The following is a 12,852-nucleotide window of genomic DNA, read 5'->3' as shown; positions in this document are numbered from 1 at the left end:
TAGTTATTATTGCTGTGAACGGCAGTCCTTCAGATATTCAAGTATCTCAGCTCAGTCTATTAACTTACCAATAAATCCTTGGTGTCATTCTTTTGTCGTTTAGACTGTTTAATTCCCAAATATAAAGTCCAAGCAAACCGGTTCGGCGTCTAGGCGTTTTTAAGCGGAGCTCTGGCGCCATCTGGTGGACGTGCGTGAGAATGCACGGTGACGCTGTCACAACAGTAAAAAGCTGAAAATCAAACATTTAGTCTGCGGATCCTCACTTCAGTGATGCCACAAAGGTGAGCGACGTTTATTTTACACGATTTCTGAATGGCTCAACACGATATTTTAAGTTGTACCATTGTAAAGTGCAGAGTATAAATTACAATCAGATATGTTTGGAACAAATAAACCGCTTTATTTAAATGAAGCTGTGATCTGAAAGCTCTAAAACATTAGCTGTTTAAAGTAAATATCTGTTGAAAAGCAACAGCAGCACTCAGAGTACACACTTCTGCCAGAAAATCATGTTTTTAAATAAACACACACACACACACACACACACACACACACACACACACACACACACACACACACACACACATATATATATATATTAGAATGTGATCAAAATGATCAGAAAAGGCAATATTTGCTTTGTTTGCTTTTTTAGTTTTGCGTGTTTGTTTGCTGGGTTATTTTTTTTATGATAACTGACTTGTGGATTTATATCCAAACTGAGCTCATCAGTAAAATAGCAGAATTTATTAAATCATTGTATGTCTTATGCACTCACTCACCTTCAACCACTTACTCCAGTTAAGGGTCACGGGGGGTTGGAGCCTATCCCAGCAGTCACAGGGTGTGAGGCGGGGTACACCCTGGACAGGACACCAGTCTGTCACAGGGCCACATCAGTCAATCAGTCAGCATTTATTTATCAAGTGCTTTACTGCAGCCAGACGGTCCAGCTTAAATAAATAAGTCTTTAACTTAGATTTAAAAAGTGTTAGGTCAGGAATAGTGTGTAAGTCAAGAGGTAGCTTGTTCCACAGTCTGGGGCCAGCTACCGCGAATCCACGATCACCCCAGAGTTTATATCTTGACCTCAGAACATCTAAGTAAAGCTGACCAGATGCCCGTAATGTCCTACTGTAAGTGTTGAAAATTAAAATTTCAGAGAGGTAAGGAGGTGGAAGGCCATTAACAGCTTTAAAAACAAACATTAAAATAATAAAATCAATTCTAAAATGAACTGGAAGTCAGTGGAGTGAGTACAAGACAGGCGTAATATGCTCACGTCCAAAATGTTTGTTAAAAGACAAGCACCAATTGTAGTGCAGCAGATAACAGAATATTTGCAGAGGAATCCTTCAAATCCTGTTACAAGCACCAAAGTTTGACTGTGTATACCTTTTGGTACATATTTTAGAAAAATAACATTAGCCATTTGAATTTTCAATAGGGGGTCAAGTAAGGGTCAATTGAAGAACTGCATAGGGGTAATAAAAAAAAGTTCCAATCATATTGAAAGCTATACCACATTATGTGTCTGATCACAGAGATTCCAAAAAGGTATAGTTTGGACTATCTGTGACTGAATGTTCTGGAGTTATGGGGTAAAAACAGCAAACATGGCGACAAAGGTCACTTTCAGTTTGTACAGGGGTCAAAAGTTAAAGTTGCTCCAATTATGGTAAAACATGATGCAAATTATTGGTTGAGTTAGCAGGATTTTTAAAAGGAATAGTTTGCACCATGTGTCATGCTTAGTTATCATGTTACAGGGTAACATATGTCACATGTCATAGAATCCAATGGACGTCGACATTGTTTGACCTTTACTTTGGAGACCAAACATTCAACACAGTCACAACTCAACCAAGAATTAGCACCACGTTTTACCAAAACTGGAGCAACTTTAACTTTTGACCCCTGTACAAACTGAAACTGACTTTTGTCACCATTCTTGCTGTTTTTACCCCATAACTCCAGAACATTCAGTTATAGATAGTCCAAACTATATCTTTTTGGAATCATTGTCATCAGATACATAATGTGGTATCACTTTCAATATGATTTGAACTTTTTTTTTAACCCCTATGCAGTTCTTCAATTGACCCCTACTTGGCCCCCTATTGAAAATTCAAATGGCTAATGTTATTTTTCTAAAATATGTACCAAAAGGTATACACAGTCAGTCAAACTTTGGTGCTTGTAACTGGATTTGAACGATTCTTACAGTTATCTGCTGTACTATTGGAGACGTGCAAGAGAAGACTGATTAATGCCAGAATAAAGTGCATTACAATAATCAAGTCGAGAGCTGATGACAGCATGAATGGCCGTCTGAAGATCACGTCTACTGAGGAAGTGCTTTACTTTAGCCATATATATAGGGTGTCTCAAAAGAATGAACCCAAAAGTATTTTGACAGCACAGAAAAACCACTCAGTATTATCAGACATTTTCTGCATGGCCATGTGGACGAAGCATGGTCAATGCACTGCACAGTTTTTTGTTCAATCTTTTCTTTTTGCCACTACCCACAGCTAGAACACTGTGGAAGAGAGCTCTATCAAACAGATCAGCTTCAGAAACCTCTCCTCCTCGCCTCCTCACGCTGGGCGCAAACAAAGCAGAGAGGAAACAGCAGCAGTTGAGAGGATTCACAGTGGCTCTTCACGTATTCAAAAATGCTGTAGGTTGGATCGGTATTTTCCGATACTTGAATTACTTCGGTATCGGAAGCCGATCCTGATACCGGATCAGATCAGTCGCAACCTTAGTTTTAACCTTTTATCTTTTACACCACATGATCAATGTAACCTCCTAGTCTGAAGTTTCCTAACAAACAAATCATCCGTCTCCAGTTTTCCGGAAAACCACCTAGCAAATTCAAGTCTCCGTGCCATTTGCTTGGGCATTAGTTCGCTCTGAGACTGAATTTTGTATGGAAAGAGATGCAAGTCAGCCCTTAAGATGCGTTGCACAGAACTGAACGATTTTTGTTCTCTGAATTAGGGTCAACTGCGGCATTTTTCCTGGACTTTAATGTTTTGCAGAACAAACTTTTGGGTTCCTGAAATGAGAAAAACACCATTATTTCCCAGTTAAACCATTTCCTGGTATTCATATTTCAGAGTACTTTTGGGTACATTTTTTTGAGACACCCTATAAACAAGCAAACAGATTCACACCTGCACGCACACCTACGGACAATTTAAAGTTTTCAGTCCACTTAACCCGTATGTCTTTGGATGCGGGAGGAAACCGGAGCACCCGGAGAGAACCCACGTAAACACGGGGAGGACATGCAAACTCCACACAGAATTGATCCCATGACCTTCTTGCTGTGAGGTAACAGTGCTGACCACTAAGCCATCATGCTGCCCAGTGTATGTCTGTTGTTTTCAAATTTCACTAAAATAATCAAAGAAATTAATGAAATAATTATAAACTAGGACGTTGACCTATGGGGAACCATGGGTTTGAGATGTCGTTTGTACTATACATGGAGGACAGCTGACGTTTTGGTAAAAATCTGTTTACAGTTATGCTACATTTTTTAAGTACTGATAGAAAACTTTCTTGGCTTTTATGAAAGTCTTTATTGAAGGTTTAATCTGTTTTCATTTGTGTAATACATAAAATACATAAGTATGCCAATGGACGTTAGGGAGCTCTTTCTGTATTTCAGTTGATGCAGTGGATACACAAACACACAGAGGGCACTTGCCTTTTATTATACGGATATGATGACCGCAGTTAAGTATCACAGCAAACAAACTTATTTGAGCTCATTTTTAAAATTTGATTATTAATTTTTTAAATTTTTGAAGGTTATGTGATTACTGCCTTTTTGCCACATACATGACAACTTCTAAAACAATGGAGGAATGTTGATAAAATTGTGTGGAGAAATTAAGTCAGAGAAGAATTTATTCAGTTTTGATCGGGTCTAATTCAAATTCTTTTATTTTTTCCTGTTTTTGTTACATTGGGTTTTCCTTTTATCGCTTCACAGATACTTTGAGAACCATTTTTATGACACCTCACATATCTGTAAATGTGGTAATGTAAGAAATATGACCTTAACCCCAACCCACCTTATGAAGACCCAATTAAAATAAAAATATAACACAATGCTGAAATGCCGTATGTGTGTGTATGGCTTCAATCACACAAAAACCAGGGAGAGCTGACTTTTGCGGTTTGGCATGCGTGTTTTGGGTCAAGGAAGAACACTGCAAAAACGGAAAGTTGATAGGGCACATATTTTTGGAGAAATAAGTGATTTTAGCTTGAGGTTTGTTATTGTGGTTTGTTAGTTTAACAGTGTTGTCAGTGTTATTGATTTATTGTGTTTTTGTAGCTCATTTGGTTTTGTCAGTTCAGATAAGTCTCATGTTGCTCTTACCAAGAGTGACTTAAGTTTCATGTTGGTGCCATGAGTGAAATGTTTAGTGGTTTTAATGTTTTCAGCCACTGTATTTGTTTGTCAAATTAAAACCACCTGCTTACAGCAGCTGTGCATGCAACTTTAATCAGGGACTAAACAGAGCACAGCTATCATTTGCTATTTGGTATGCTTATGTATTTTGGGTCAAGGATCAACACCGCCAAAACAGAACACTGATAAGGCTAATAGTTTTGTAGAAGCTATGAATATTAGCTAAAGTTGCTAATTACATTTTGGACTTGCACACCTTTCCAGCAGGAAGCAGTAAATCATCTTTATATTAAAAGCATGAGTGTAAATACATTAAAAAAAATACATGGATGACACAAGAAAGTGAAAACACTTATTTCCATTGTGGTCCATTTAAAAATCAAATGACAAAACAGAAGTAATAATAAAATAAAATAATAATAATGCCAATGATAATAACAATAATGATAATAATAGTGTGTATATGATAACAACAACCTAAACCATTTAGAAATACATTAAGACAGTAAATTAACATTAAAAATTATATAATTAACAGGAAATAAAAAGGTTGAGTTATTCTTCTAAAAACTGTTGTGGTTTAAGGTTGTAAAAACATTCTGGACTCACACGCCATCCCAACTCATTGCTTAATTTATTACCACCCTTGAAAAATGTCAGATACCTATTTTATAAACACTACCCAATCAAGAGCACGTGGATCCCCACGTGCAACATGCTATATATATATATATATATATGTGTGTGTGTGTGTGTGTGTGTGTGTGTGTGTGTGTGTGTGTGTGTGTGTGTGTGTGTGTGTGTGTGTGTATTATGTATACACTATATATAAAGATATAAAATTGTACATTTATTGTTATTTACATTAATTATCAAGATCCTGTTGTCTTATGTACAATTTGTATGTGTTCAATAAAGCTCTTCTGTCGATCAATCAATCATAAACAGTATTTACGTTTTAATGGCATCTGTAGGATGGAGTATGTGTGCACATACATAAGCTTTTGACAAGAGCAGTTTTGAATTATCGGAGGTTAGTGTGCATGCTGACATCCACAAAATGTCTTGTAAATCACTCCAGAGGTGTTATCAGGTTTTCAGTTTTATAAGTGCTTATTTCTCGCTAGCTTTTACATAATATATGACTAAGAGGTTATAGATACACACAAACAAAACAGAGTTTGCAGCTAGCTAGACAAGTCTATCTCGGCTTTCAGTGCTTACCAGTCGAGTGAGTATAAGAGAAATTGTGGAGAGCTGGGCATGTCCCAACTTGTCCTCTGGCACTCCGAAACGGAGGTGTTCCTTTGTCTCGCTTCATCAGCGAATCGGTCGTGACGCGCGAAGCCTCCGCGCGGCTTTCCATGACAAAATCTCTTGTTAAAAGTGAAATCTGCTAGAAAATGGCTGATGTCCAGCTCTTATGATAACCAGAGAAATTGCACAGGATGGTCCCGGCTCCACACAGCCATCCGTTTAGAAATGATGTGGTGGTTTCTGCCTCTCGATGGCGGCTCGGAGCGTGGCGCGCCATGCACCATTGTGGGCCATCCTTAAAGCTGTAGTAACACTCCTTATTCTCTGTGAAGCCCGTAAAATTTTCACCGAAAGCCAGATAAATTTTTCGAATGGTTTCCAGCTTCCTGTCTCTAACAGTTTAGGGGTGGACCAGTGCTCACTCAAAGCCTGCCCACAGGCAAATGACGCAACCGACAGGCATGGAAAAACTCACGCATGCGCACGAAGGTTCAAGCTTGGCTGACGTAAAAACATATGAATCAAATCCATATAGTTTTTGAAAAAAATAAAAAGGTCCGTTACTTTTCTCACAGACCTCGTATATATATATATATATATATATATATATATATGAAGTGTGGCCTGAAATAGTAATCATTGAATGTAGGAGAAATTTGAAAAAGGGGTGCAGCCAGAAAATCCATCTTAAAAAATTTATGAAGTGTGCTGAAAATGTTGAATATTGGTGGAATTTCATTTTATTTTTTTAAGAGATAGAATGTTTTGCATCTTTGCAGAGGAATGCTACTGACTGCCTGTCTCAATAAAATATACAGGCCTAAAAAGTCTCACATCACAAATAATAATTTTAGAACCTGTGTGTTTTATCTTTAGGGGGAGGAATGTCTCCAACGCTTCAAAGAGCTAATCTACCTCCCTTCATCTTCACTTTAGCGAGAATGACAATACCTATGAAGGAAATGGCTAAAAATACAACACGAGCCACACCAACATGGAAAAAAACAAAATGTTCCTGAGAGCTGTTCTTTGTTTCATTGAGGATACCCTCAATAATAAATGTTTTTGTTTAAATTAAATGGCAGCTATTGATTTCAGTGAGGTTATTCTTGAGAAAATGTTTGCAGTGTATCTGGCGTATTTTGTAAACCAAAATCAAAAGACATTTTTCTCAAATATTGGACTGAGGTTAATAGCTTGGTGGTTAGTGGTACTCAAGGCAGCAAGACCCTTAAAGGTATTTTTAAAATCACTGAGAGCGCTGGTATGTATTATGTTGTGTTTTGTAGTTAAAAAGTCCTTTGTATGCTTAATAACAAAGATATCGTAGAGCCGCAGGGCGATCTTTTTCTTCTTCTGATCTTTTCCCCTGGCCGGGATGTGTCTTTTTTCCCTTCCTGGGAGGGTTAGGGCCAATTACCATAAAATGTGTGTATCTGGAGCTTCGTGCATGAGTATAACTTATAAAAAGATGAAACACAACAGAACTACAGATCATAAACCATAACCTTTGTGCTGTCACCATGCATGCACACTGCTGCATTCAGTGCTGGTCATACATAAAAAGCACAGCCATACATTTTTCTTTAATCAATCAATCAATCAATTTGTTTTATATAGCGCCAAATCACAACAAACAGTTTTATGATAATTGCCAATTTGCAGCTGATAAATGTAAAAAACAAAACAAAAACCTAGAGATCACTGATCAAGATCATGAAATCACATTATATTAGTTGTTTCCATGTATTATACATCAGTTGTAGTAAATCTCTGGCGATGAATCATACGGGTCAACCTCTGTTATAATTTGCAGTATAATTAATTATTAAGATTCTATTGTCTTACGTACAGTTTGTACAAGTTCAATGAAGCCCCTCTTTCAATTAGTAAATCATAAACAATATTTACATTTTAATGGCGTCATCAGGAGGCTTTGTGTGTGTTTACATGAGCTTTTGACAAGAGCGGAAGTTGTGCAAATCAAAGAATATTCGTAGATCACCATCTGTGCATTTGCAGGTATTAATAAGACAAATTTTTCCCATAGCAAGTTAGCTTTGAGTTAGCAGACGTTAGCATTAGCGGACATTAGCGTGCATGCCAACGTCTGCTAAATGTCTTATAAATCACTCCAGAGGTGTTATTAGGTTCCAAAAACAGCCTTTTCAGTTTTAGAAGTGTTTATTTCCCACCAGCTATTACATAATGTATGACAAAAAGGATATATTTACACAGAAATGAAATGGGCTAGCTTTTACATAATAGATGAGAAACATGTTAAACACACAAAATTAAGCGATTTTGAAGAGACCAACAACTGATGTCACAGTGGGTAGCTGTACTCTGATTGGCTGTCACCCGCATCACTCAAACAAAACAAAAAAAGGCATCAGATTGAAACAGAATGTGGCTTTTTAACCATTTAAAATATATCAAGGTTAGCCATCTTTGAACTTGTCCAAGGTCTTTGCCACAAGAATGTTCCCTGTGAATTTCAAGAGCCTGGCAGTAATAGGACTGGACTTGTGCTGAGCACAGACAGACGGACAGACCGACGGATGAAAAGCCTTCGCAATACCCGATGGCCTCAGGTAAAAATAACAACAGCAAAAGTATTATACATGCCACATCTTTATGTGATGTGCTGCCATTTTGTGAAGTTTTCTTGAAATCCATAAAGCACTTCAGGGGGAGTTGTGCTTATGAAATGAATATCATACAGTGTGATGCATCAGTTAAACACAAAAGTCCACTTATCTCCCCATGACAATGTCAGACCAGAATTATTTTCCTTCATGCACATCTTCATAGTTTGCTACCACTGAGTGAATATTTTTTTTAACTTCACTAATCGGTTTAGGAGGAGTTGCACTTACAATGTACAATACAGTATTCAAAAATGCTAATAAAAATGTGTTCTACGATCCTTTCAAACTATATATATTTAATCCAGTTGGAGTTCATAATAGCTAAATGTTGTCATTGTTTTGCATTGTTGTTTCCTTATTGTAGAAAAGGTAGTCTTTATATAACATGTTGTGTCATTGGCTTGGCACGTTACATTAGCGTGAGTTGAGTGCCTCCATTGAGAGCAACGGGATTTCTAATGACCTTAGAATATATATACATGTGGTGGCTGAGGAAATGAGAACAGTGAATCACAATGGATTTAATTGTTCTTATGTCTTTAAAAGTAACTAGCGTCACATAACCTGATGATAACAGACTAACTCTCTTTGGGATCTTCTTCGCACTCCTCTTGAGGCATGCATTTGGCACAACACAAGGGGGAATCTACCTGCGGGCCAGATCAGGCTCTTTAATCTTGCCCACCTAAAAGCGAGGACAAAGGTTCGTGAAGCCCTCGTCAGAGATATGGTGTTCGGTGATGATGCCGCAGTGGTGACACACACCCAGTGGGAACTACAGCTGCTGATGGACCACTTCTCCCAGGACTGCAAGGACTTTGTGCTGACCGTCAGTCTGAAGAAGACCAACGTCTTGGGCCAAGACACACTTGCACCACCATCCATCACCATCGATGACTATGAGCGCAATGTTGTTCACCAGTTCACGTACCTTGGATCCACCATCACCAATAACCTCTCCCTTGATGCTGAGATTGACAAGAGGATTGGTAGAGCAGCCACAACACTTGCTCGCCTCGCATCACGAGTGTGGACAAACCCCAGGTTGACCATGAAGACGAAGATGGCTGTGTACAATGCTTGTGTCCTCAGCACCTTGCTTTACGGCAGTGAGACATGGACCACATATGCCTGTCAGGAGAATAGGCTCAACTCCTTCCATCTCAGAAGCCTCTGATGAATACTTGGCATCTCCTGGCAAGACAAGGTGACCAACATTGACGTCCTGTCTCACGTTGGCCAGCTCTTGGGTTCAAATTGTCTGCTCGTCGAGCATGGATTTTCCGAAACATTAACTGAATTGTTGCTGAAAATATGTGCTAAAAATTTAGCCACTTCACTGTTCCGAGGCTGTCAAACACTATGAAAAGCCAGCTCAGTGTGCAGCCGAGGAGAAGCTGAACAGAGATTCTGTCCACTGAAAGGGAAAAAAGTCTCCTTTAGAATCCTGCACGTGAACATCACTGATGATACACTAAATTTACAGGTGAAAGGCTTCATGTTTCCAAAAAGTTCAAAGTTTACACAGCACGAATAGCGAGAGAGGAAGAAAAAGAGAGAGAGAGGGAGGAGAGAAAGCAAGTGAGAGAGCGAAAGAGAGAGAGGGAGAACGACAGGCAGTGATAGAGACAGACAGGGACAGAGACAGACAGACAGAGACAGACCAACAGGCAGAGAGAGATTTAGAGAAAGTGAGAGAGGCAGAGATAGAGACAGACAGAGAGAGGGAGAGAGACAGGCAGTCATAGAGACAGACAGAGAAAGAGGGAGAGAGACAGAGGACTTAATTTTTAATTTTTACTCTCTTTACTATGTCTCCAATATCAATAAAAGTCCACTGAAATTGAAAATTGAGGAGAGACAGACAGACAGAGAGTGCTGTCTTTTCTCTTTGAATCTATAAAAATAAGGCTATAAAAATCTATAAAAAAAAATAAAAGTACTTAATTCTTTCACCAAAACATCAAATCTAGGCTTTCCTCTTAGATGCACCTTCTGGCAAATTGTAGCTGAACTTTCAGGTCTCCTTTTTAAGAAAATCCTCATATAAAATAAATAATAATGATAATAATATGATAGCAAACAGAGCTCTGGTACTGGATTGGAAGAGTATCGGTATCGGGAGATATCCAAATTCAGGTATCAGGATCGGATCGGAAGTGAAAACTTGTGGATTGGTGCATCCCTACATGAAGGCGCTAGACATCGACACCAACTCCTGGGAGGACCTCACAGCCGACCACACCAGCTGGAGAGGCACGCTCCATAGGCAGCTGCAGACTGGTGAAGAGAAGCGAGCTCACAGAAAGGAAATGACAGCCTGTACAGCCACAAGAGGCGCTGCTCAAGTCGAGGAGTAAGTTTGGAAAAATAACGGCGGATATAGTATTTACCCATGGTCGGTCATGACCGATGGAGGCCAGTAGGAGTTCATGAAAGACAGCCCAGGAATTTACCAGAACTGAAGGCTGTTTGCCAAGAAGAATGGGCAACTTTAGAGTAAATAAAGAGCCTCATCCACAACTACCACAAAGATTCCAAGCTGCCTTTTAATTTAAAGGGGGCAACACATGGTATTAAGAACTGGGGTATGTAAACTTTTGATCAGGTTCATTTGGGTAGTTTCTGATGTCATTATGATTTAAAATGAGTAAACACAGTTGTTTGACAATAAACGGCTTCACCCAACCACTAACCATGAGTGAAACAAAGCTTTTGTGTTATCATTCATATTCTCTGAAAAATGGCAAAAAAAGAGAAAATTCTGCCAGGGTATGTAAACATATGAGCACAACTGTATTTTGGTGCATCATTTTTCTAATTTTAATCAGAAAAAAAAAGTTTCCTAGCATGAATTTGTCAATCTATTTGTCCTGCATTTGTTCATAGAATTTTGCAAGGATCGGTCAATCCGTGTGGCAAGTATAATCCAAACTTGTGTGGGGTCACTTTTGACCCCCCGGGAAGAACTATAAGGTTCTTGACATTATAGCTTCAGATGGAATTGTAATTTGCCAGCACTAATTATATTTTACTCTTTTGCAGGGAAACAATGCCAATAGACCTTGAGACTGATTCTTGATGTCCAGAGTGAGGATGAAAATAGCTCATGAATGTCACAAAGGATGACTGATGGTTTCATTGTGTTAAAGTATTGGCATATTTGCCAGTCACCAGGGCCTCATGTATAAAGACTTGCATGGATTTCTTGCTAAAACATGGTGTACGCCAAAACCCAGAAACTGGTGTAAGCACAAAAATATTCAGATGTATCAAAGTGGGTGTAGGTATGGATCCACGCACGTTCCGTTTGTACATCCCACTGAACGTGGAATTGAGCATGTAACCAAATTCCTCCCTGGCCACGTCCCATTTAAATATGCAGTTTCATGTAAATAAGCCTTTTGAGAAGGGATGCCCCACGTCACATCAGACAACATGAACACACCACAGAAATGATGCTATAGATAAATGGAAATAGAAAGCTGGAAAAATGTTTGTGGAAGCTACGGTGCGTGCGTGCATGTGTGTGTGTGTGTGTGTGTGAGGCCGACACACTGCGACACGCTGCGAGCATAGGTTTACATTCAGATCAATTACATGAATACACTATTTACACAGCAAGCAGCTGCCATCGTGCACCGTGGCAGCCACCAGCCTGACGTGCATTTGCACATCATATATGATGTGAAATTGTGTGCAGTCAAAAGCTCCAATTACATGGAAACTGGCTCTCGCTGCAAACGATGGTACCTGGATAAAGTGCAGAAGTCCCAGAGAACAAAGAGACCAGACAGACAGGAGACGGAGACAAGAAGAAGAGGAGTGTCTCTCCCTTATCTAGCATGAGTAGGGGAAAACTACAGAGGATCTTCAGACAGCACAAAATCCTAGTTTACTTTAAGCCTGTTAACAACTTGAGACAAAAATTAGTTCACCCTAAGGACAGGATCCCTAGTTACAAACAGAGCAATGTAGTGTATTCTATCAGATGTTAGGAAAACTGTAACGAACACTACATAGGTGAGACTAAGCAGCCGTTACACAAAAGGCTATACCAGCACCGCAGAGAGGGCGCCAGTGGACCTCAGTCTGCAGTTCATGTCCACCTTAAAGACACTAACCACACGTTTGAGGACAAGGAAGTTAAAATCTTAGCCAGAGAGAAGAAATGGTTTGAGAGAGGGGTGAAGGAGGCATTGTATGTGAAACCGTTGAAACCCAACCTTAACCGGGGAGGGGTTCTGAGACACGCTTTGTCCCCTGTTTACAATGGGGTACTCAGGTCAAAGCAGTTTCAGTCTTTTGTTCATGGTAATGAGTCATTCAAGTCATCAGAAGAGCCTCAGGAGAGCCGTCAGGAGAGGCGCCAGTCCCATTGTTAGGAGGGACAGCTACCCTGTCATTAGGAGGGTGCTAACTAGAGCACAATAGGTGCTAATTAAAGCAATTGTTTAGTCACTAGTCAACAGCAGGTTGCCTCTCGGTAGGAGGGGTCTGGTTAGG

This window comes from Thalassophryne amazonica, chromosome 8 (genome assembly GCF_902500255.1).
Source record: "Thalassophryne amazonica chromosome 8, fThaAma1.1, whole genome shotgun sequence".
Lineage (NCBI taxonomy): Eukaryota > Metazoa > Chordata > Actinopteri > Batrachoidiformes > Batrachoididae > Thalassophryne > Thalassophryne amazonica.
This window is presented reverse-complemented; position numbering follows the sequence as displayed.